The sequence below is a fragment of the Lissotriton vulgaris genome, chromosome 1_2, assembly GCF_964263255.1.
Source record: "Lissotriton vulgaris chromosome 1_2, aLisVul1.2, whole genome shotgun sequence".
Lineage (NCBI taxonomy): Eukaryota > Metazoa > Chordata > Amphibia > Caudata > Salamandridae > Lissotriton > Lissotriton vulgaris.
Genome location: NC_141686.1, coordinates 77016691 through 77042417, shown reverse-complemented (window position 1 = coordinate 77042417; position 25727 = coordinate 77016691). Strand labels below are relative to the sequence as shown.

Genomic DNA, 25727 nt, shown 5'->3' with positions numbered 1-25727 from the left:
CAGTGGTGGCAGCACTGATTGTGTTCCGGCTGGACTATGGCAATGTGTTGTACATTGGGCTTCCAGGCAAACTGCTGGGTAACCTTCGAGTAGTTATGAACAACATTGAAAGATTAATATATAATCTACAATATAGCGGAAATGTGGGGGGCGGGATTAACACAGACGTTGGACACCTGGAAAAATAACTGAGACTGTTTTATGTTTAGGGAGTAAACTGTCTATACGGCACGGGGGTGCCCTAAGAAGTGGTCCGCTGTGTGGTGCAAATGGAATACCTACCAGGGAGATATATGTAAGGCCCCTGTGGTACCCTCGGAAGATGAACCTCTGCCTCCTTGAAGCCCACTTACATGCTTGATGTGTGTCCCTGCTAGCTATGATGTCTAAATGTATTTGCAATATGAATCGCTACCATGTTTCATATGTAACATGTTTCATATGTACATTAAGGACCGTCTAAGCTGATATGCACCGGGATGCTATCTTCGCTCTTATGAGGCAACTTTGCTGACCTGTCTACGTTGTAACAAATCGACCATGGGTGGCAGGCTTTCTCAGTCCAGATACCTTAACTGTGTAACATACTACTGGAAGGTCTGCGTAGAGAAAATTTTTGTTTCAGAAGAGATTGAAAACCTTTTTGTATCAAAGGGCCTTTGGTAGAGTCTGATTAAATGTCTGTCAAGTATTAGTTGGTGCAAGGTGCCTAACGCTTAAACAAGCGCTAAGAGACCGATGGTAATTCGGCGCTATGTAAGTGCTACTAACATAACAATTATGTCAATAAAATCGCATATGGCATTGTCTGTATTACAATTATAGATGAATATGCAGTATATTTAAAATGACTGTGCCTTACAAGGCAACGGCCTGCGTGAATTCATACCCTTGCAGAGTATTACCCTACTTTGCAAGTCACTAGAAAAAAGCTATTTCAATATATCTAAAAAGCTATCTAGATCAGTTTTTCCAAAATAAATTTTTTAAACATTGCAAAAAAAAATCCAATAGGTGAACCAATGTATGATGCAGGGTAGATCTAGAAATATGTTGAGCGATTTGATTACAGAGAATACCCTAGTCTCTTCCTTGTCATCTAAATTGCATGTAGGTATCTACTCACAACATAATCAATAGGAGGATTGGTATTTGTCCGTAGTATCCTAGAAGCTATATGGTATTGCCTTATTCCATGGTTAATGCAAAGTGGTTTGATCCAAATATTTCTTGCTCTTATTATACAGAGGGCAAAAGAACAGTAAATTATCTAAATCTTCTATTGTGCCCTCACAAAATGAGCAGAGTGCTTGGATCTCAGGTGGCTGCTTCCATTTACTTCAGAATTGGCCTATCTGAAGAGAACCCATCCTAAATTTAATATACAACATTCTGTCTTGGTAAGGAGGGATGGCATCAATGTAAGGTTCAAAGGCGAGGGGTACTATCAGAAATTGATGTGAGACTATCTGCTATTTCTGTGGCACTACTCATTTGTAAGGAGCTAAAAGGCCCCCTTAACGGCTGGTCTTAATCCGCCATTAATTATAGAAGGATCGCTCTATAGTGAGATAATGCATATCACCTGAAAACTCATTTTTATGTGGGAAAACCATTTGCTACAATGAGAGTTTGTCATACCTAGAACTGCAATTAGAGCCCTTCTATAGGATTCCAATTCAGGAGTTGTCCACAATCTGATTCAAAACAGGAGTGGTTTTAATGCGAATATGTTACTTAATCGTTTAAGCCCTAAGTAAAATAAATAAAGAGACTATATGTGTACTTTGGGTAGACTAAACGATGACCTGATAACTTGTTTTCTTTAACAGCTAACTCCTTCATTATCACATGTACCCAGATTTCAGCTCAGTACAAGGCTACACTCTAGGCTCTAGCTCGGTATATCTCAACAGCCGGTGATACGTGTCTAGGAGCGTTTAAAACATTATTATTTTAAGACCGCAGAGGCACCATGTAACAAGGTAGTGCTAGTTGTATGAGACTGTGAGGACCAGGATATGGATATATCTAGTCTGATGCCAAGATAATCAAAGCTTTTCACCTTCTTCAATATGAATCTCTTCGTACTAAAGCTATCTATAAATGATTTATGAGGATTAAAGATCATATACTTTGTTTTCAACGTCTTCACCTCTAGTCCCCTATTGTCACAAAAATCTAGGAATTTATCTAAAAGGTTTTGGAGCCATAGGTGGGGTACAAGAGATTAGTAGGGTGTGGTCAGCAAACAAAAGGGCCGTTATGGAGATTCCATTAAGTCTAGGGTAATCATGGGTACAATTATTGAGAAATCTTATCACATCATTAATATAAAGAGAAAATAAGGTGGAGGACAAGACATATCCCTGCAGTACTCATGTCTCAATTTGTATACGTTTATTAACTCACCCCAAGTTCCCCAACTCACTTGGGCATAAATTTGCCTCGCAAAGTCTTATAATGATGTTTAACACGTCAGGACTCATTCCTAGTTTCCCTAAAATAGGCCACAACAGATCCTGGCAAACCAAATTAAAATCCATTTAAAGATCTACAAATGTCACGTATAAATGGCCTTTGTTAGCTGGAGATATTTCCAACAAATCAAAGTGAACTGGAATTTCTGGTCAACTGGGCTAACCTTTGGTAGAAAACTTGTTTGTAGGGGATAATATATTTGCTTCTGTTATCCAATATTTAAATTTTTCCTTAACTGGATGGCAAAGCACCTTTCAGAGACTATCAATCACACAATTGGGCGATAGTTCTCAGGATTACTTCTGTCTGCCTTTTGATACACAGGAATAACTTCCACTTCCCGCCAAGAGTGAGGGATACCTGTCAACAAATTTATTTGAAAGTTGTTCACGTAAAGACCCCAGACAGAAATCTCTGAGCGATAAAGGTCCCCCTGTACTTTATCAGGTCCAAAAGGGTTGCAGACATTTTACAGCTCTATGTGTATCTACTATTGAAAAGAAGGAAACTAAATTCCGACTATAGAGAGATATACCATCGGAAGTGCGCTCAGGATTAGTCATGAGAACTTGCATAACTTTTTTCACATCCAAGGTCTCAATGGGATATTTGTGTGCACTATATAAGGTAGCGAAGTGTTTTTCCCACAGGTGTGGAGGAATTCCAAAGTTACAATATGCCAGAAGGCATCTCTGTTCCTGGATCTATATGTTTAAACTAAATCAGCCCAGTAAGCACCTATCCATTCCCGTTTAGTTTCAGAAACAATTTCTTTGTGCCCTACTATTGTGGCTCTGAATCTCTGTATGTTGCCCTGCCTAAGAGCCATAATTAGTTCAAACGTATCCTTCCTACACCTGGTGTTGTACCAGGGGGAAATGTTCAACTTTAATGGCTTACTAGATTCTGTTGTCTACTGTACATATTGATATCAGAGTGCTAAATGTGTTATAGATGTGTGCCATAGTTTCAGAGTTAGGAGAGAGTTTGGACCATTTAATTTTACTCCTATTGTTGCTAAGAGATAATACATACTCCGATCTAGTAAACTTGTTAGCTTTACTAGAAAGGAGGCTTGATTGAATAGGTGCACTTACGGGATAATGGTCACTGTCAGTTCTTACTATCACTCTAAAATCAGACATTACATGCCATAATTCTAGACCTAATAAAACAGTCTATCCTGCTTTTGCTCCTACCCCTGAAGAAGGTAAATTCATGAAGGCCCTCTGATTTGGATCTTTCATTACAAGCGCCCATGCCAAATTTCAGGGTTAGGGAATTAAATTGTACAGCAGAAGTGGACCATTGTTTGAGCGGCTCTGCATCCAGTCTCTAAATGCCTTTAGACCAGTGTTTAGGGTTGATAATAGCATTGATAACTGTTAGAGGCTTGAACGTTGCGTTAAAAACCCCAACAATGATTATTGGAGAATACGACAGAGAGCATATTTGACAATTATAGTCTATCTTAACCAGTGTGATGGACTCCTCTTTGTAACTCACAGAGCATTTGTAAATGCTATATAAACGTACAACTGTACCACTGAAACCTCTTAAAGTCAAACAAATTACATCACCAGTCTAGTGACACTTGTTTAACATCTCAATTTAACGAGGTCCATTTACAAATTAAAATTTCCCCAGCTAGCCAGCCAGCTCTTGAAGACAATGCTTCAATACTATAATTGATTACTCAACTATGCTCAAAGGTGTTATGGACCAGGTCTCTTAGAGCAGTATGATACCGAATTGGCGATAAATTTGACCCAGTCCGGAATAGACAGCTTAGAATGCAACCTTGCTACGTTCCATGACAAGAGCTGTAAATCAAATTAACAGTCTCACCCCTCTACTACAGAATTAAGGGTTTGAAACTGGGTGGTGGTACCGTTGACAACATCTAGATGGGGTGAATAACTTTCTGCTTCGCTTTAACAGCTGATACGCTGCAACCTTACCTACCCGTCTGCCTGCATCCTGCACTGCCACTGCCTTGCTGTGACCTTCCGCCGCCTCCCGCTGCCCGTGTGCTCGCAAGACATCTGAGCTGGGCTGCAGTGAGGAGCGCGGTGAGGGGCTGCGACTTCAGCTACTAGCAGCCCTTGGGTCCCACACCTGCGTGACACCGCCTCCAAGCGCCAGGAGGCGCTTTAAAAACACGCCGCCCCTGCAGAGCGGGGCTTTCAGCTTCGCTTTAACAGCTGATACGCTGCAACCTTACCTACCCGTCTGCCTGCATCCTGCACTGCCACTGCCTTGCTGTGACCTTCCGCCGCCTCCCGCTGCCCGTGTGCTCGCAAGACATCTGAGCTGGGCTGCAGTGAGGAGCGCGGTGAGGGGCTGCGACTTCAGCTACCAGCAGCCCTTGGGTCCCACACCTGCGTGACACCGCCTCCAAGCGCCAGGAGGCGCTTTAAAAACACGCCGCCCCTGCAGAGCGGGGCTTTCTGCTTCGCTTTAACAGCTGATACGCTGCAACCTTACCTACCCGTCTGCCTGCATCCTGCACTGCCACTGCCTTGCTGTGACCTTCCGCCGCCTCCCGCTGCCCGTGTGCTCGCAAGACATCTGAGCTGGGCTGCAGTGAGGAGCGCGGTGAGGGGCTGCGACTTCAGCTACCAGCAGCCCTTGGGTCCCACACCTGCGTGACACCGCCTCCAAGCGCCAGGAGGCGCTTTAAAAACACGCCGCCCCTGCAGAGCAGGGCTTTCTGCTTCGCTTTAACAGCTGATACGCTGCAACCTTACCTACCCGTCTGCCTGCATCCTGCACTGCCACTGCCTTGCTGTGACCTTCCGCCGCCTCCCGCTGCCCGTGTGCTCGCAAGACATCTGAGCTGGGCTGCAGTGAGGAGCGCGGTGAGGGGCTGCGACTTCAGCTACCAGCAGCCCTTGGGTCCCACACCTGCGTGACACCGCCTCCAAGCGCCAGGAGGCGCTTTAAAAACACGCCGCCCCTGCAGAGCGGGGCTTTCTGCTTCGCTTCAACAGCTGATACGCTGCAACCTTACCTACCCGTCTGCCTGCATCCTGCACTGCCACTGCCTTGCTGTGACCTTCCGCCGCCTCCCGCTGCCCGTGTGCTCGCAAGACATCTGAGCTGGGCTGCAGTGAGGAGCGCGGTGAGGGGCTGCGACTTCAGCTACCAGCAGCCCTTGGGTCCCACACCTGCGTGACACCGCCTCCAAGCGCCAGGAGGCGCTTTAAAAACAGCCCGGAGGACGGGACGGGCCACACCACTTGGCTGTTTAAAACCTTGCATTACCCTCCAACCAAGCAAGCAAGGTAAAATCTTAATCATCACACTGCATCCTGTCAGCCTAAGCTCAATTGTTGACCAGGGCATACAACGAAATAACAACTGTGATACAAACCAGTCAGTAATCAAACAGGTTATTACATATTACATACCATACAGAACATCCATGGCCCTGAAAAAATTAAGATCAAGAACAATATTTTTAAAAAGAATTGGAACGGAGGAGGCCATTAGGAAATCATCTGATAAAGCGCTATCACAGGGTCGGTTATCAGTCACTCCGGCTATAACCAATTATTTTTCAGGTCTTTCATCTAAGCAAACAGTAATACCTTTTGAGCCAAAGCCAGAGATGCACTCAGAATCACTGCAACCGAGTGGTAAAGTCTTATTTACACCTAACAATTCACCACTGGTTGAAAATTTGAGTACTCAAAGATCAGAAAGCGATTCAAAGGGAATTTCTACTCCCCAAGATTCTCTAAAAACAAATATCGAGGAGTCGAAATCTAATCCTGAAACTCTTGCAACTAACATAGCTCGATTCGTGGACGCAGAAGAAATTGAAGGTCATAGAAACAAAGTAGTAACTAAACCCCAAGAAGCACTACTAAATACAGGCAACTTGTCAATTATCTTAATGGAAGAATCTCCTGAAACTGAAACTGATCATGATCTAGAAATTACCCCAGATCCTTTTATCATGGATAACATGAGTCTACCAATACCAGTAACACCTATGTCCAAAGCCCTCTTTTCTCTACAGGAAATCCTGGAGTCAGTTTTAACTTTCCTGGGCCACATATTAGAAAATTCGGACCAAACCTTGGATGTCCAGATTGGCTTACTCAAACATTTAGTAGGAGAAAAAAGAAAGAAAGAAAGCTCGGATGGGAAAAACACACAACAAACATTTGGCAACAACCAAAACAACAAGAGTGAGAACACAATGACTAAAGGCACAAAAAAAGACGCAACTACTCAAACGCCTGAACATGAGTCACGAGAATCACTTATGAATGAACCCCGAAAAAAACAGGAAAACGAGGCCATCTATTCATTGAAAAAACTTTTCAAAGAACCAAAAACAATTAGACAATATCCAATGTTTTCAAATACAAAGGATAACAACTCTATATCTAAACCTGATGAAGGAAAAGGAGATAATAATTCACAAACAACAAATGAAAATTCAGAAGAGGAAAATATGGAAAAAATTATAGAAGAGCAATCATGTCAAAATGGGGCTAAGAATCGAAGAAGAAAACCGCAAAGAAGAATACAAAAGAAAAAAGCCCGTAAATTAAGATTTCAAAACCCCAAAATTTATTCCAAAACTGAGGATAAACAAACAAAGGAACCAATCATCGGTGCCCCTCTTAATAAGGGTAAGGAGGAAAACACAATTAATCAAAATTACTCACTACTAAATCCTAATGCGGGGGAATATCTACCAGTTAAATCTTATACACGAATATGTTCAAGAAACCAAGAAGTATCTCAAAATTCTGAAACAAATTCCTTATGTAAGGAAGGCCTATCCTCAAAATATCTCCTGTTTGAAGAACTTTTCCCAAATGACAACGAGCCTTTAAACCGAGGGAGAATTGTTAACCTATTACAACAGATATCATCACTACGATCTCGGACTAGCAGAGAAATTGCACTGGTGTCCTTTCCAAATAAATGTCAAAACAAAATAGCTATGGTTACTTTCTGGTCACCTACCTTGCCAGGGATCATTCTAGGAGACAAGGAAGTTATATACAAATGTGGGTTTGACGTAAGAGAAATATCTGATCCTAATTAAGTCAAACCTACGGAAAGACAACCAGGGAATACAGTACGAAATCTGAATATGTTAAGTGGTAATGGGAGTATAATCCAGCAAAAAAACTCAACTTCTCATGGAAAAGAGTCTCTAAAAGTACAAGTACATAAAGGTGCGAGAATAGTGTGGACTCAAGATTTACAAGCGCAAGAACCTTTAGCAAACATTCAATCCTGGGCATGGATCTCAGAAACATTAAATAGCAAAACTAACTCTTGCCATCATCAACCTAAGGTTTAACCCTGGCTCTAAATTTAATATAGTATCTTGGAATATGGCTGGAAAAACTGACAGTAAAATGACTGATGCTATAAAAAATCAACCAGACATTTTAGCTCTACAAGAAACTTGGTCTACAAATTCCTTCAGTATAAATGGCTATTACGTATACGACACTCCAGCAAAGGAATCAAAGAATAACATGCCAAAGGGGGGTTGGCAATACTCCTGAGTGAGGAAGATCAATGGGATCAAGAGATCATTGAGACCAACTCTGTTCATGTACAATGTATTAAGGTCCTAATGTATACCAACGACTCAGACAATCGAAGATCATTATTATTGTTTAACGCATACTTTCCCCCTGGTTCCAAGGGAGATAGTATCTTTTTAGAGAATATGGAAACTATGTTACAGATACTTGAAAGTCTACAATATCCGCAGTATCTAATAATGGGTGATTTAAATGCAAAAATTTCAAACAAAGATATCAGTAATTGGGCAAAAATGTACAAAGAGGAATCAGTAGAAGTGCCCATTCCTACATTTCCAATAGGAAATCGCTCAGACTCGAGAGGCAAAAGTCTATTATCGACCTTACCCAGTCTAAATGGGACTATACTAAACGGCAATGTGGAAGGCGACATTCCGGCAACAACAACCAGGCGGGGAAATGGTACCAAGTCAACACTGGACTATTTCATCTGTGAATTTGATCTCTTTGAATCATTTGATCATTTACACACAATTTTTACAGAGGAGAGTGATCATGCTCAGTTACATCTAACCTCTAATTGGATAGCTTCTCCTACCCCGACCTGTCACATAATTCACCAAGAAAGCTGTGTCAATATCAATCCCACCCAACGGCGCATATTCTGGAATTCTCAAGCCCTAGATCTAATCAGCTCTTTAATTCCTATCTTGCCAGTATTAACTGATGCTTATTCCTTAGATCCAATTACCAACTTTGAATACACAATTAATAAACTAAAAAATATTCTCTTAGATGGATTAACAAAAAAGGCCAACACAAATAACAACAGAAAACACATAGGAAACAGAGTGTGTAATTAATCATTGGCAAAAAAACTAAACAAGCTAATCAGAGCACAATTCCTGAAGTTCTCTCTATCCACCAAGTCAGACATAAATAGACTAAAGAACAAACTAAGAAGAGAGAAAAACGGCAAGAAAAATAAATTCCATGATAAAAACTGGATTGATATCCAGAAAGCCTCAAAGAGCCATAATCAAAAAGACTACTGGGCGTTAATTGCTACTATATCAGGGACAAAAAAGAAACTACAACCAATCCCAGTTACACCCCAAGACTGGGAAATCTATTTGACAGATCTATACAAAACCAATTTGAGCGTCACAGAAGTGTCTGATGCTGCTACGAGTCGAGTTGAAAGAATAAGCTTGATTGATAACACCACACCATTTTCAATTGAATTGCACATAAAGAACGCAAGAGCTACAGGTGCATCAGGTCCAGATCAAATTCCCATTAAAGTACTGCAAGCTAATCCAAAAGAATGGAGCCAAATGTTGTGCCCCCCTCTTCAATCATCTGTTTAAAATACAGCAAGTTCCAAAATCTTGGCAGGGGAGCATTATCATTCCAATCTTTAAGAAAGGAAACAAGAACGTTGCAGGCAATTACCGCCAGATAGCATTGATGGATGCTACGGGAAAGATCTTTGCAGCTGAAGTACTGGATCGTTTAAAAACATGGGCATTTTCTGAAGGTATTATACCGATGGTACAAGCTGGATTCCGGCCCAATCATTCAGTAATTGATAACATCGCAATTTTGCAGACCATATTGGATAAGTACACAGGAAGGAGATCTCAAACTGTGTATGCAGCATACATAGACTATTCAACAGCTTTCGATCGGGTTGATCGACCCACATTATGGAAAAAGCTAAGAATCCTTGGAATTCCGGAACAACTGTTACAAATAATAATTAGTCTTTACTCTAAAACGTGGTGTCAAGTACAAATGGGAGGAAAAAAAGGCTATACTAAACAAATCACAACAGATAATGGACTTAAGCAAGGTTGCTTGCTGGCACCAATACTTTTTTCACTATATCTGAGTGATTTACCAAGTTTTCTTCAAAAAAGCTCCAGTTTTCCGCCGAAAATAGCTGCACAGAGCATACATGCGCTACTCTATGCTGACGACATAGTGATGTTCGATCTCACCCCCTTCGGCCTTCAAGAACTATGTATTTTATACAACTATTCTAGGAACAACTACTTAATTCCCAACTTAACCAAAACGAAAATCGTGGCTTTCACTGGTCAAAACAAAAAAGGGGTTAGGTATTGCTGGAAGTTGGGAAATGAGAAAGTCGAACAGGTAGAGGAATATACCTACTTAGGTAGAATTTTTGCAAAATCACTAAAGAATTCAAATCAAATAACTAACTTAAAAAGAAAGTCGCAAATGCATGCTGGAGCACTGGCAAGACTATATTCGGCAACCGGGACAAAACACTTTGCATCAATAATAAAGGTTTTTAAAGTAAAAATTCCATCAGTCCTATCATATTCCACGGAATATATACCAATGAAGCAATGGTCGTTCATGGACCAGGAAGAGGGAAAAATCTTAAAGAAAATGATGAAAGTCTCTGCCTCAATCCCAGTACAAGCTCTAAGGCTGGAGTTTTCAATCACTAGCTCATATGCGACTGCAGTTGCAAATGTGATACGGTGGACCTTCAACCTTCTTCATGCAAAAAGTGATACTTTACGAGCATTGCTCAAGAAAGATATTTGAAACTGAGTCCTTTTATCAGACCTTCTCTCGAAATATGGCTAAAGCGCTTGATCTTGCACAAATTAATCTGGATATTTTACGATCTTGGACAGCTGCTCAGTTGAAATTGTTTTTAAAATGTTTTACACCCAAATTTAGTTATGAGACTGATTTTGCACATTGTAATACGCTATCACTATATAAACCATTTACAGCAATTATTGAATATAAAAAGGAGCCAGTATACGTAGGTCTTACATTAACTCACGGGGCAAGACGGGCAATAATGATGCTTCGCCTGGGCATCCTTCCTTTACAGACTTTTACCTACAAATGGACTTTAGGAGGCACAACAATGTGCTCCTTGTGTCTGGGGGGAGATCAGACAATTGAACATTTATTGTTTGTATGTCCCAACTCAATAGTAGTATCGGCAAGATCCAGATACCTAAGACCGATTTACTGCAAATGTAGAATAGTTACTGTAAAAGAACTGCTCGTATTATGTAAACATTCACCTAATGAATTTGTGTGCTATAATCTTTTTAAATTTCTCAAAGCAACCTTGAATATGTTTTAACTTTATGAATTTTAAATCAGATCGTTGAAGAAATGCGTTACTTACCTGTAACAGCAGTTATCCAGTATTGGTGTCTTTCATGGATTCACATGCCTGAATCATTCCCCGTCGTCGAGACGGGAGCCTCCGGTAAATAAAAAAGTAATGTCTTATAGGCATACATAGAGAAAATAGGCCTAAGGGCCTCCCCTTAGTAGCCTTTCTTAGTCCTTATGTAAAAAGGACCAAACTCTCCTAGTCAGCCAATCAGCTCCGACCTCCCTCTAGAACCTTCCTGGGAGGAGCCTCAGTCCCTCAGATTTTCGTACGCACCCAGCTAGGTAGGCGTAATGTTGTTAGAGAGGGATGTGAGTCCTTCCCGGGGAGGCGGGAGGGTTGCATGTGAATCCATGAAAGACACCAATACTGGATAACTGCTGTTACAGGTAAGTAACGCATTTCTTATCCAGTATTAGGGGTGTCTTTCATGGATTCACATGCCTGAATCAGAATAGTTAGCAATCAGATATGCACATTTGCGATGTAAATCAGCTCTGCAGTCATGTTAGACAATGCATATATTATCACATATAGTATCACAAGAGCAAGGAATGTGCATACCTGGACGGCGGGATGTAGGAAGGCTCACCTCACTGAAAGAGATGGCGAAGCCCCGCTGGACCCGCTGCCGCGTCTTTCTGAAGTTCGAAATCCAGGCAGTACTGTCTGGAGAAAGTGTGCGGTGACTTTCAGGTCGCCGCTCTGCAAATGTCCAATATTGCCACCTCCGCGAAGAGAGCTGCTGACGTGGACATTGCCCTGGTGGAATGTGCAGTGACGCGAAGAGTGTTGCTGACGTGGACCACGCCCTGATGGAATGTGCAGTGACCTGATCAGTTAAAGGCCGTCCGGCCTGGTCGTGGTAGAATGCAATCGCTGATGAGATCCATCTTGAGATGCTTAGTTTCGTGAGGGACAGGCCCATTCTTGGCCTGCTGTATGCTACGAACAGTTGTGAAGAGTATCTGAAGTCTTAGAGTTATCTAGGTAGAACCTGAGCCATCTTTGAGATTTAAAGAATGTAGAGCCCATTCTGCTGCGGTGGAAAGGTTCGCAAAGAAAGTTTGAAGGATTACTGGCTCATTGAGATGAAAGTCTGAAGGCACTTTTTGGAACGAATTTTTGGGTTCGGACTCAGCACCACGCCATTATTCCTGAAGTGCATGTATGGTTCCTGAATGGACAGAGCTTGAAGCTCGCTCACTTCTCTGGATAGAAAACCGTCAGTAGCTCTCTGACCCTTAGTGTGGATTTTCCCCGAGACATACTCTGTGTACTGGTTCAAACGGATGTTTCATGAACATGTTAAGAACCACATTGAGATGCCAGGAGGTGGCAACCTCCTTACTGTCGGGAAAGATCTATATAATCGTTTTAGAACTTGCTTAATCAACCCGCTTGACCAGAGCGATGGGCTCGTTGGAATTCTTATATAACGAGATGACGCTGTTAAGGGTACTGTAATGGAGGAGTGGGTTAGGTCCGACTGTGGTAGATGTAATCGATAAGGCGATATTTGCACCAGTGATGTGGGGAAAAGCATATTTCCGCGGCTACGCCCCAGACACAAAGCGCTTCCCTTTCCGGGAACATGTTTATGTGCTATCCGCACTTGCTCTGGTAAGAATGTCTACAGTCATGTGGATCATTCCGATTGTGGAACTCTGAACTCAGGGGCCAGGCGACCAACCTGAGAGACTTCATACCCTGATGTTGAACTGCCTTATCGTTCATAGTAAGCAGAGATAGATACTGCCGCCGGTGGATCGGCGGCTCCAGGGATAGGCGGCGGAGTTCTGTGAACCAATGTCGCCTCGGCCCAATTGGGGCTAGTAAATCCAGAATACAATAGGCGGCGGAGTTCTGTGAACCAATGTCGCCTCGGCCCAATTGGGGCTAGTAAATCCAGAATACAAGGCTCCACCATTCTTGTCTTGAGGACAATGGGAGCATCGGGAATGGTGGAATGCCCACGCAAAAACAGTGCGCCATGCGGTTGGAGATGCATTCCCCAGCCAATTTCCGAAGTGTGGGCATTCGGCGTACATTCACGTCGCAATTAGATCTATGTGCGGCGTGCTTCATCCGGAGAAGATGTGGCCAATGATGTGTTGGTCCAGCTCTCTGTTACAATGTTTTCTGCCTGCTGAACGCATTGGTGAGCCCATTGTTCGTCTTATTCTTGGTAGGCAAGCTTAAAGGGCCAGGAAGGCCGCCAGCAGGTTAGTCCGATTGATATGTAGTGTCTTCTCCATAGGAGACCACCGTCCACCTTATGTGACCACGTGAGGAACCGCCGGAAGTAGGAGTGACCAGCCTTGAGACAGTGTTTGAGAGGGTATTCCCCATTGTAGGATTCCGGCCATGTGCGGAGTATCTTTTATGTGGCAAGATGACCCTGTGGAATGTAACCACCGCTTCGATAGCGCCTCTTGTAGAGGTCTCGTTCGTAGTTGAGAGCGAGGGGGATACACGATCACTCACCGATGTGAATGCTTGTGGTGACCGTGTGTCCAGGGTATACCTAGGAAACTGAAGTACCTAGGAAACTGATGTAGTGAGAAGGTTCCAGGACTGATTTTTCCTGAATGAGGATGAGATCCAAGCATCGAAAAATGAAAGCAGGCGTTGGGAGACCTGGACCGTCTTGCAAGGATGAAGCCTTGACCAGGCAGTCATTCAGAAACCGAAGGACCTGGTGTCCTAGTAATGTCGCCCCCAGGGAACGGTATTTCGTGAGTATGTGTGGCGCAGACTTTAGCCCGAAAGGCAGAACGCGAAACTGCAAATGTCCGGCCACTACTGCAAATCGTAAGTATTTTTAGCGATTTCTGTGAAGTGGGATATGGAGTTAAACGTCCTGTTTGCAGGACCTCATGGATTGCCATGCGAAACAACTGTCTCTTGTAGGAGTGTGTTGAAGTCTCTGAAGCCCGAGGTTGGTCTCCACCTCTTATCTTTTTCTGGATATAAAAAAGGGAAGCGGGAACAAAAAACCCTTTTTCCTTATGAGGAGAAGGTACTCTCGCTATAGCTCCTTTGAGGAGGAGGAATTCTCGCTATAGCTCCTTTCTACAGTATAACCCAGACGTAGATGCAGCTGTACCTTTTGATATCTCCGCTGTCCGTTCCCTGAGAAGATAAGTTCACAGAAGAGGGGTGCTTGTTTTGCTATTGTTGGCGACTGAGGGCCTTGCGGTCTACTCTGGCCTGAAGAGCAGGAAGATTGGAATTGAAAATGTCCTTTGTGGGAAGACCTTCTTCTTCCTCCCTTTGTACTACAGGACTGGTTCATATACTGAAGAGTGTTCAAAGGTCTCGCATCGTCTGCCTCGTTAACTAATTGTGCCAATAGTGACTGGCCCTCATATGGCCTGACCACAACCGTCGTTTGCACCTCAGGACGGAAAGGGCCCGCCTTGGATCCGCGAGACTGCTGTTTCAGCCAACTGGCGGAACCCTGTCATAGCGATGTTCTTCGCGCAGTCTATAGTTTAACGCCGATGCTTCACCATGTAGCGGATTCCATTTTACTTCCACTTCGGATGAGCCTGGCAATTCCGACTGGTATGGGGTCAGTGAGGCCACAATTGTCCATGCTAGCGTACCAAGAGCGCTAGAACGGTCACTGAGGAAAACCTGTTCCTAAGGTTGTCCCCTCTTAAATCCTCCGTATCAGGAGGAGGTGACCTCGGGGCCGAAGGATCCCCGGAGTTTTTCTAGGCCGCCCGTGTCACTACGGAGTCCGGCATAGAAAGTTCCCGTTAAACACGCCGGTGTGAGGGATCACTAGTGATACAGAGGAGGGGTACTACCTGACCCGTACCTTTTCCGACTATAGGTAATTTATAACCAGTATTGACCTCACAGCCTTCTTGAAGGAGTCTCTGGAGACGTACAAGAAGCAGGCCTGCTCTTGAGAGGTCATCGAGGTCTGAAAACGTTGAGTAGTTCTCCATACCACCTTAGAAGAGATTCCAGAATAGGTGGATTTCCTCCGTCGATGAATTCGTCGACGAGGTTGCCGTTATAGACTATGCCATCGCAGACGAGCAGTCATAGATGACCATACCCCCTTTAGAAGAGAGTACAGAATTGGCGGATTTCCTCCTTCGTTGCGAGTCCGTCGACGAGATCTCCGTCAGAGACTATGTCGTCGTAGACGAGCAGTCATAGATGAGGCCGTCGTAGACGACTGCATATATGCTCCGTCGTAGATAAGGGCGACGACGCCGTCGAAGACTAGCCTTCGTAGCTGAGGCCGTCGTAAATGCGGTCATCATAGACAAGACTATCCTAGACGAGGCTATCGTAGACGAGTCCCTCGTAGGCTAGGCCATCGTAGACGAGGCCCTCGTAGACGAGGCCCGCGTAGATGGGGCCGTCTTAGACTAGGCCATCTTAGAGAAGGCCCAGGTCGACTAGACAGGTTGTCATAGACGATGTCGTCCATGACTATGCCGCCGTAGATGAGTCCTCGAAGATGAGCCTACGTAGATGAGGCTATCGTCGATACCATAGACAGGCCGTCGTAGGCGAGCAGTCGACTCTTTAGACTAGCCTTTGTAGATGAGGCCGTCAGAGACCAGGCCATCTTAGACTAGGTCGTCCTAGACGAGGCCACCGAGCACTAGGCCTTCGTAGACGACTAGGCCATCGCTCACTAGGCCTTCGTAGAGCAGGCCATTAGACTAGGCCATCGTAGACTATAGAGTAGGCCATCGTAGAGTAGGCCATTGTAAACTAGGCCATCGAACACTAGGGCTTCGTAGACTAGGCCCTCGTAGACTAGGCCCTTGTCGACGCTGTAGACAGGCCGCGACGCGCCCACGAAGATGCGCCTTCGTAGATGAGGCCATCCTTGAAACCGTAGGCAGGCCGTAGACATGCCGTCGTAGAGGAACAGCCATGTAGATGAAGCCATAATCGATATTCCTAGAGGTTGTCGTCGATGGTTGCGTGTCCGACGTCGACGGTCTCGTCGTCGACGGCGACGGTCTCGTCGTCGATAGTACCGCCGTCGACGGCCTCGTCGTCCTCGACGGTCTCGTCGTCAACGGCTCGTCGTCGACGGTCTCGTCGTCGACGGTCTCGTCGTCGACGGTCTTCCCTCGTCGTCGACGTCATTGTCGACGCTGTCGTCGCCGTCGACACTCTCATCGTCGACGCTTAGACAAGCATTGTAGATGAGCCATATAGACGCAGAGGCTGTGGTAGCAATGATGATGTTTTTGACATCGATGGCTCCTTAGGCTGTACTTCGGGTAGGAGACGCCCTTCTGAATGATCCTATGATCAGAGGAGGCGATTTAGACGGCTCATACGTCGTCATTGTTATCCAACATTTCTCCAAAGGCAAGTCCTTTAGTCTCCTTTTTCACAGAGTGGGGAGATTGTTGAAGGACTGCGCCCGGAAGACCATGAGCGGTCTTTTTTAGGGCCTTCTCAGGATGTTACCGTGAGGAATGAGTCTGAGGAAATTCTTTATCAAGGTCTCCTAGACTTTGAGGGCAACACCTCATCCCAGTAACTGGAGAAAATAATAGCCTCCTTTCTGGCCTTAACCATATTAACAGCCTCTCTTCACGACCCCTCAAGAATCACTTGAAAAAGTGCAACATACCTTTTGGTCTGTGAGTGTGAGGAACAGAGCAGAGCTACCTCTTGGAACAAGAAGTGCAAATAGTAACCTCCTTTCTGGCGTTAACCATATTAACAGCCTCTCTTCACGACCCTTCAAAAATCACTTGAAAAAGTGCAACATACCTTTTGGTCTGTGAGTGTGAGGAACAGAGTAGAGCTACCTCTTGGAACAAGAAGTGCAGGCTCCAAACAGAATTCTTCCGTTCTTTCCCTTGTTATACCTTCTTTATTTGAGATAAAGAATGTATGTGAAGATAATCCATAGTAGAAAGCCAAATTAAGTGAAAAATACACAGAATCTGAGCAGAGCTCAGAGGAGACTCCCTAGCACAACGTGCGGTAGAAAATCTGAGGGACTGAGGCTCCTCCCAGGAAGGTTCTAGAGGGAGGTCGGAGCTGATTGGCTGACTAGGAGAGTTTGGTCCTTTTTACATAAGGACTAAGAAAGGCTACTAAGGGGAGGCCCTTAGGCCTATTTTCTCTATGTATGCCTATAAGACATTACTTTTTTATTTACCGGAGGCTCCCGTCTCGACGACGGGGAATGATTCAGGCATGTGAATCCATGAAAGACACCCCTAATACTAGATAAGTGTATTTTATTTTTGTAAAATTATTTTAAAAATGTTGTAGTCCTCGGTTGAGTACCAAAACAAATAAACATACTTTGACTTTGACTTTGGGTGAATAACTAGGAGACAGGGCAACACCATCATCCCCTCTAGCAGGAAGGTAATTCTGCTTCAGTTCTAATAGGAGCGGGAGGGCCCAGGAATAGAATAGGGTTATGAGATTCAAGTCTTTCCATTGCCGATCAATGTGGATCCGAGACAATTGTGACATTCAGTCTCAAAGTTGTTTTAAATTGAATGTTTGAGCCACTTGGTGACAACTACCTTGCTTACATCGCTATTAGCCCATCTACCAAGTTTTGGCACTCTGATATGAGCTTGATAGGATAAAAATAGTTAGATCACTCAGAGAGGCGATGGGCTGAAATTATGTCGGTGTGTATTACAAACAGCTGTGACAGTTGTGTGAAATCCAATTAATTGTTTTAATAACGATTACTTCCTTGCCTTCTCTTTGGCCTGTTTTCAACTTGGCACGTTAGTCATAAAAATAACAGCTCCTCTCTCAGGATAGGTCTGCAGTTTTGAATTGGAGCAGTCGTTGGGTGATTTCTCCACAGTATACAGCGGTCCTCTGGGGTCAGCCTCAGGTTTATGTTGAAGCAGTTAATATCATCACTGATGACATCATCCTGTGTGGTTTTTTAACGTTTAAATATGTTTTATATATATGCCTAAGTGTATTGAAGAATGAGTGGGTGTTTAAGTATTTGGCTGGAGGACTTAGTAGGTACGTGAATGACTGTATAAGTGAGTGATTAAATGTGTCTTACTGACTCCATGGGTTAGTGCCTAAACTATGTGAATGTGTGTATCAGTGTGTCTGTTATTGTGTAAGCGGTTGCATGGGTTGGTCAGTAGCTACATGAGTGTCTATATGGGTTATGGATTGGTTGCCTGTGTATTTGTATGGGTGCCTGAGTGTGTGTGACTGTGCACAGATGGATGAGTGGTTGATTCACTGAGTGTATGGGTTCAAGAGTGCATCTGTGAAGGGCTGTATGGGTGGGTGAGTGTGTGTATGGCTGTGTTAGTGAGTGAATTAATTTCTCAGTGGTACCTGTGAGATTAACTACATTTGTGAAAGGCAGTATATGTGAGTGTTGGAGAATATAAAGGTCTATATGTGAGAGTGAGAGATTGTGAGAGTGGCTGTATGGTTAAGTGTGTGCTTAGTGATTGTAAAATAGAGCAAGTATGTGTTAGTTTCTGTATCAATAAGTGAAGTGCTGTGTGTATAACTGCATAGGTGAGTAAAATGGAAGTGGAGTGTGATTGATTCTTTGCATGACTGAGTAGGTGTGTGTGTCTGTGTAACTATGGGTGAGTGGTGGTGTGTGAGTGTCTGTATAGGTGGATGAGTGCGTATGATAGTGTTGTATTAATGAGTGACTGCATGTATGAGTAACTGTATGGGTGAATGAGTGGACGTGTGTTTAAACCTAGGAATCAGTGAGTGGGTATGTAGTAACTGGTATTGGTGTGTCTATGGTTTCAAAAGTGGTAGTCTGCATTTTAGAGTAGGTGAATCAAATGTTATATTAGGGTGTAAGGAGGTGCATCAGATTATCACATGGATGACGTCATCAGTGATGTCACTGACCATGGCAAGAGTGATGTAATATGTGATGTCATCCTCAGTGCATTGCAGGGGCGCGAGTTATAGTTAGCTCTACTAACTAGAACGGCCAAATTTCTCTGGTTTTGTACAAGTAAAATGTCCAACTAACTACAACGACCCTGAAACCTATATTTTTTGCAGTGAATTTCTAAGGTTTTTTTAAATGCTAATTTCTAACTATAACGTCCCTGAAACCTATGGTTTTTTCAGTGAATTTCAAAGGTTTTTTAAATGAAAATTTCTAACTATAACATCCCTAAAACCTATGTTTTGTAGGGAATTTCTAAGGTTTTTAATGCCAATTTCAACTATAACATCCCTGAATCCTATGTTTTTTCAATGAATTTCAAAGGTTATTTTAAATGAAAATTTCTAACTATAACGTCCCTGAAACTATGTTTTGTTTCAGTGAATCTTCAAAGGTTTTTAAGTAGTAATTTTAGGTTATAATATTTATAAAACCTAACTTATTTCTGTAAATTAAATAGAAAATTGTGATATTTTGAAATTGTAATGTTTAATAATTATTTATTTCTTAAAATTATGTAAGGTCTTGTGTGTTCTAAAATATATAAATATATATATATATTTTTTTTAAGAAAGCGTGGAGTCGTGTACCCATCGTTCACCGCTCTCGGCTGGTGCACGGATTCAAGCCGCCATATTGCTAAAGTCGTGAGGTATGTGCGTTTGGTAAGCGACAGGTGCGTGTCGCCTGGGCCGGCGTAATGTCATATGCGTATGGGATGGCGTCGTATGCGCGTTTGGTGTGAGACGGGTGCGTGGTGCCTGGCCCTGCGTATCATCATATACGTATTGGATCGCGTCATGTGCGTGGTGCCTGGACCCACATAACGTCATATACATGTGGGGTCCGCCAGGTGCGCGGCTCCCGCAATTTTTTTTTACGTTTCAAAATGATATGTATTTAACTTTAATGTATATATGAGGGTAAGAGATTATCTAAACTATTTATAAAAAGAATACTTGTACATGTAAAACTTATATATTGTTAAATATATTTTTGCGAAGTCGCATTGGGTGCGCGCTAGTTGCGCGTCGGGTGCGCGACTCCCATGTGACTTTAAAAAAAACATTTGATTGGTTCATAAGGTTTCCCATTCTAACAGTTGAAGGACCCCACCCATTTTAGTAATTTTCTCTGCAGGACCACTGGAGAGACACCTGTTGTGTTTTTGCAGCTAGTGTGTACATTTTTTGGGGTGTATTTTGGAAATGGCTTCTACCAATCCTCAGCAAGAACATACTTCTGATGAAGAAGAGATAGACGAACCACCTCCCAAAAAGAGACCAGAATCCATAGTCGGGAAATTTTTCACCGTACCAGATGGTGAAAACATAGTCAACGCAAGAAGGTCAGTTGTACTCTCTGTCCACAGATTTTGTCTAGAGGTAGTGACAAAAAATACTCTTGTGGCACGTTGAATACAAGCACCTCCATACAATCCATCAGACATTTTGCACGAGAGTAGATGCGACGTGCATAACAAAATATGCAACAAGATGACCAGGGAGCTGGTCCCAGCACTTCAGGAGCGTCAAGTACATCATCTCGAAGGCCTGACATACGCTCAGAGTTTGCAAATGTAAAACAGCTATGCATAAAATGCAACATTCCCCTATGGTGAACAATCTGTGGATGCTGTTTGTTCTGCAGCAAGGAACCATTGCTGCAAATTTTTTTTTTGTTGGAATGACTGTAAAATTCCAAAAGTTAAGACTTTAGCCTGTTGCTTTTTATTCGGTTTTCCAAAAACACCAAATAAATTTACAAAATAGTTAAAAAAAAAAAGCACAAAATAAATTCAAAAAGAAAAAAGAAGAAAAATAGTTATTTTCAGAACTACCTTATCTGGTTTAAAAAGAGAAATAACTGCATGCTAATGTCTGGATGATTGCTGAAGAATATGTGTAGAGCATGATTGATTCAAAGTAGTGTATGGTGATTGTATGAGTACTGCCTCCATGATTGTACAAGTGTATCTGTAATCGAGTTATTGAATTAGTATATAAGTGGTGGTTGAGTGATTAAAATAGTGTGAATGAGCAGTGTCTATGTGCTTAGAGGACTGCATGGATAGTGCACATGATTGTAGCTGTGCAAGTGTTACTAAATCCATTTAGACACTTATTTAAACATTTATTCTTCCATCCACCTTTACAAATACATATATAAAACATATTTATTTTTCAGAAAGACACACATTAAACTGGATGGTGTCATCAGTGATGTCATGAGGGATGTCACTGACCATGTCATGAGTGATGTAATATGTGACATCATCAGTAGTGCATTGCAGGCGCGCAAGTTATAGTGAGTCCAACTAACTATAACGTGGGAATTTCAATGGTTTTCTGTCAGTAAAATTTCCGGGTAACTATGACTGGTGTGAAACCTATGTTTTTTTCAGTGAATTTAATAGTTTTTTAAATGCTAATTCCTAACTATAACTGGTGTGAAACCTATGGTTTTTTCAGTGAATTTCATAGGTTTTTTAAATGCTAATTCCTAACTATAACTGGTGCGGAACCTATGGTTTTTTCAGTGAATTTCATAGGTTTTTTAAATGCAAATTCCTAACTATAACATGTGTGAAACCTATATTTTTTTCAGTGAATTTCATAGGTTTTTTAAATGCTAATTCCTAACTATAACTGGTGTGAAACCTATGGTTTTTTCAGTGAATGAATATATATATATATATATATAAATATATAAATAAAATTTCATGGCAAAATGAACCCCCTCATTTTGTTCCTTTGCAAATTAAATGTATTAAGTGTTACCACTTTACCTACCAGGTCGTATACTGGGTCCCCTGATCATTGGGGGCTCCCCTGCAATTATATGAGCACTCTTTGGTCCTGACGAATTGCCTCCGTGGCAAGAAACATGTTGACCATTCACTCACTAAGGGTTGAATGAGGCTAACTACCTTGACTGTTCCGCCTCTGTACCCCTTATATATTTTTAATAAAGCAGTGAGCCATACCATTAAAAACTTAATTTTTGGACTCTACTGACTTTTTTTACTTCACCCACGCTCACTTTTGCACTGAACACACATTAGCCCCTTACGAAGGCCCCTTACACCCATACACCCTTTGGCGAAGGAATAGAAGATCCCCGCCAAAGAGCAACAATTATTGTTGCCCGACAGGCATTGCACCGCCAGTCTGTCGCAGGGGCAGGGTACCAATGATGACGCTGGACGATCACCGGGTGGGATTACAAATGTAGTCCAACCGGCGACCTGTGTGAGGTACCCCTACAAATTCCGAGAGAGGGTTCACAACACTCACTTTTTTCCTTCTTTTGACCTAACAAGAGAGAGGCCAATGACAGTCTTTTAGTTGACTGTATCCGGGGAACTCTGTATTTCTTTTTGTTGATAAAAAAACCACTTTATTCCAATCAAGATGACTTCAGATGTGCCATACTTTTGTCATAAGTAAGACTGTTAGCGTTCTAGTTGTTCTTTAGAACACTGGGACATTCTGTCATTGGGCTATAGTTGGGCTACATCTGGCTGATATTTGGGCTACATTTGTTTTTTTTTGTCTCTGGTGGCCATCTTTGGGCTACATTGGGCTACATTTGGGCTCTAACATATATATAGCCCAATGTAGCCCAATATATCTTTTTTCAAAATTAATTTTCGTAAAAACCACTGGAGCATATATCTTGAGACATAGCAAAGGCACATCGGGCTACCAGTCCCTACAATTTTGCCAAGTTTGGTGGAAATCCATTCAGCCGTTCGGGCTAAAAGTGAGGTCGACCGCCCTATGGAAATTAACATGGGGAAAACACGTTTTGGGAACCCCCTTTTATCTCGGCCCCTGCTTGACGAATCCCCCCCAAACTTTCAAGGTAGGACCAGAGCTCCGCGAGGCAAATTTGAGAAAATGTTATATATATGTGGGCCACATATAATATAGTGTTTCCGGGATACCGCTCATGGGCGGGAATATTCTAATGCTTATGACTATTGATGAGGATCCCCTGGAAGAGAACTAATGTAACGAACATGGTGAGGTAATGAACTACATTACCCATGAGCCCCCCTTTTTGTAGTGCCAGAACATTGACGTCATCGGCTCGCGCAAGAGCGCCGTTGAGGTCGCACTCTCGGGGCGCTTTCCTATTTAAACCCAAGATCGGGACAGAAGCTTCACCTCTCCCCCAACGTGAGCTGCTGCGCCAAGGTACCGACGGATATGTATGTCCGTTGCACTATGGTGGAGGGATTTCCTTAGGGGGGGGGGGGGGGGGGGGGGGGGGGGAGAATTTTGGTGTAACACGCTGCTAGGAAACCGCACCCGTTATCGGCTAATGCACTTTGCCGTCTCCGCCCTAGGTCAGTTTCGGGGCTACGGACTAGTCCGCTCTCAGCTCTCTCGTTCTCTTGTAAATCCCACAGAGACCTAAGGAGAGTCCAGGCAGTTGCTTTAAACATTTAACTTAACAGTGGTGTGAGAATCACCTGACAAGTCTTTTTGGCATCACCTGTTACTTCTAAATCACACCCGCTACCGGCCATTGCACATTTCCGGCTCAGACTGTAGTCAGGTTCTGAGCTACGGAATAGCCCATTCTTAGTTTTCTGTTTCTCTGGAGAATTCTACAAAGACTGAAGGAGAGTTAAGATAATTGTTTTAAATATTGATTTAACTGACACTAGGCTGGTCCCAACATTCATCATGCAATAACGGGACACTGGTGTGGCCACTTTGGTCATAGTACTTGCTGCCACATATTCTGTATTAAGGTTTTTCATTTAATGACACATTTTGTAAAGGACGGACTAAGTGTTTTAAGGAAAGGCACTTTCAGATGATAAGTACAAATCTATAAACAAGATATTTAACTCGGGCCTCACACACACCCTCGAGTGGGGTGTCGAGAGAAGTGAGGCTCATTTACAAACAAGCTATGGTAAGCATGTTTGTTTATTTATCTGTTTATGTGTTCTGATATTCACAGAACTAGCTTGATTATGAGCTGTTAAGGCACAATCATATGGGACTGTAGAAAACTGTTTTTTGTATTTTCTTTTCATTTTAGATGTAAACAAACCATCACACTTGTTTCAATGAAGTTACAACTGAATACCAAGTATGTAATAAAGATGTAGATAATAATGCAGTGACATTTGAAACATAAGGTCCTGACGAAAGCCAGAGAAATACCCTTGTTCTATGGCTGAAACAGGTTGACCACGTGGACAGTCAATAGGTCATAACTGTCCCTCACTTTGGTTTTTACTTCGGGAGACTATCAATCTAGTATTGGATAGCAGTTCTTGAGTCTATCTGATTTTATTTACACATTTCTCACTATATGCACTGCTTTCTTTAAATATAAAACTCACAAAAATATATTTTCCCACCTTGCTTCTTTCTTGCATACTACAAGAGGATACAACTAAAGTCAGTGTCTTTCTCGATCAATCTAGAGCGAGCCCGGCTTAGTTGTTTTTGGTAACACCAGATGATGACACTGGGCACGCTTTTCGGTGCAATGATGGGATACCATAATATCCTGGAGTGGGCATGATTCTTCCTTCTTCTGTTTTCGTGCCTTACCTTTTTCCAATTTGATAGTTGCTTTTGCTAACTACAGTGTCTTAGTTTCTACGTTCTCGTGAGTGTCCAGAGTGACCAAGGGCGTACATAGCGGTATAAAGATTATACTGTTTTCTTGTTTGAAAAGGACCACCACATTTTATGAGTATGGTGATTAATAGGTTTATGGGGATTTAAACGTGGTAGGTCTATAAATAATTTTCCCTTGGGCCCTCTTTTTGTGGATTAATACACACACACATTTATTTTATATATACACACACACACACATCTATATACACACACACACATATTATATAAATATATATACACATACACAGACATTACCTAGAGGCGGTCTCCACTATGTAGTTATAGTTCGGTCTGCTTTTCCACAGAAAGAGCAATTTTTTGGCTAATATCTTTGTCTGCCTGTATAAGTCCCTGCATGAAGACCAATGAGCCGGGGGGTCTGAAAGTGCATACAGGGTCAAGCAGTAGGACAAAGGAAAAATTGGCAAAATGATTCTGAAGTTGAACAACAAACTCCCTATGTCCAAATGAGCCCTGCGTTACCATAATTAACCTCATGCACGCTAGCAGAATTCCGCTCGCACGCTGAGATTTTAAAAAACGCATGTTACGTGACGAGCTGGGCTCGTCATCAGCGTGCGAGGAGGCTACGCCATGACGAGCCCAGCTCGTCATCAGCGTGGAAGGGGTTAACCTCTATCAAGTCTTTAAAGTAAATATGTAGTGTGCAGGATATATGTTTGCCGTTGGTGGATACTACGGTGGGTTGCAGTTCACCGCTTCCCCGCCTTAGTTTTGGATGCAATTATTTCAGATTTTTTTTAAATTTGTAAATACCACAACTGCAGGCAATATGGTCTTGTTCCATTATTTTCTACTTATTTTTATATTTCAGTACATAATATTTGTTTTATTTAAATAAATAAAAATCTTTTTAGATATTTAGGTGTATAACTTAACCCCTAAACATTCTTAATCTGAAACACACTCATACCTAAACCCAACACAATCTTAAACTCCCA

At 42.7% G+C, this 25727-nt stretch overlaps 1 protein-coding gene across 2 annotated transcripts in view; it reads right to left on the bottom strand.

Moving 5' to 3' along the window:
* Positions 1–25727, bottom strand: part of CCDC77 (coiled-coil domain containing 77) — a 293054-nt gene that overhangs the window by 126426 nt on the left and 140901 nt on the right. The gene's annotated exons all lie outside the window — the stretch shown is intronic.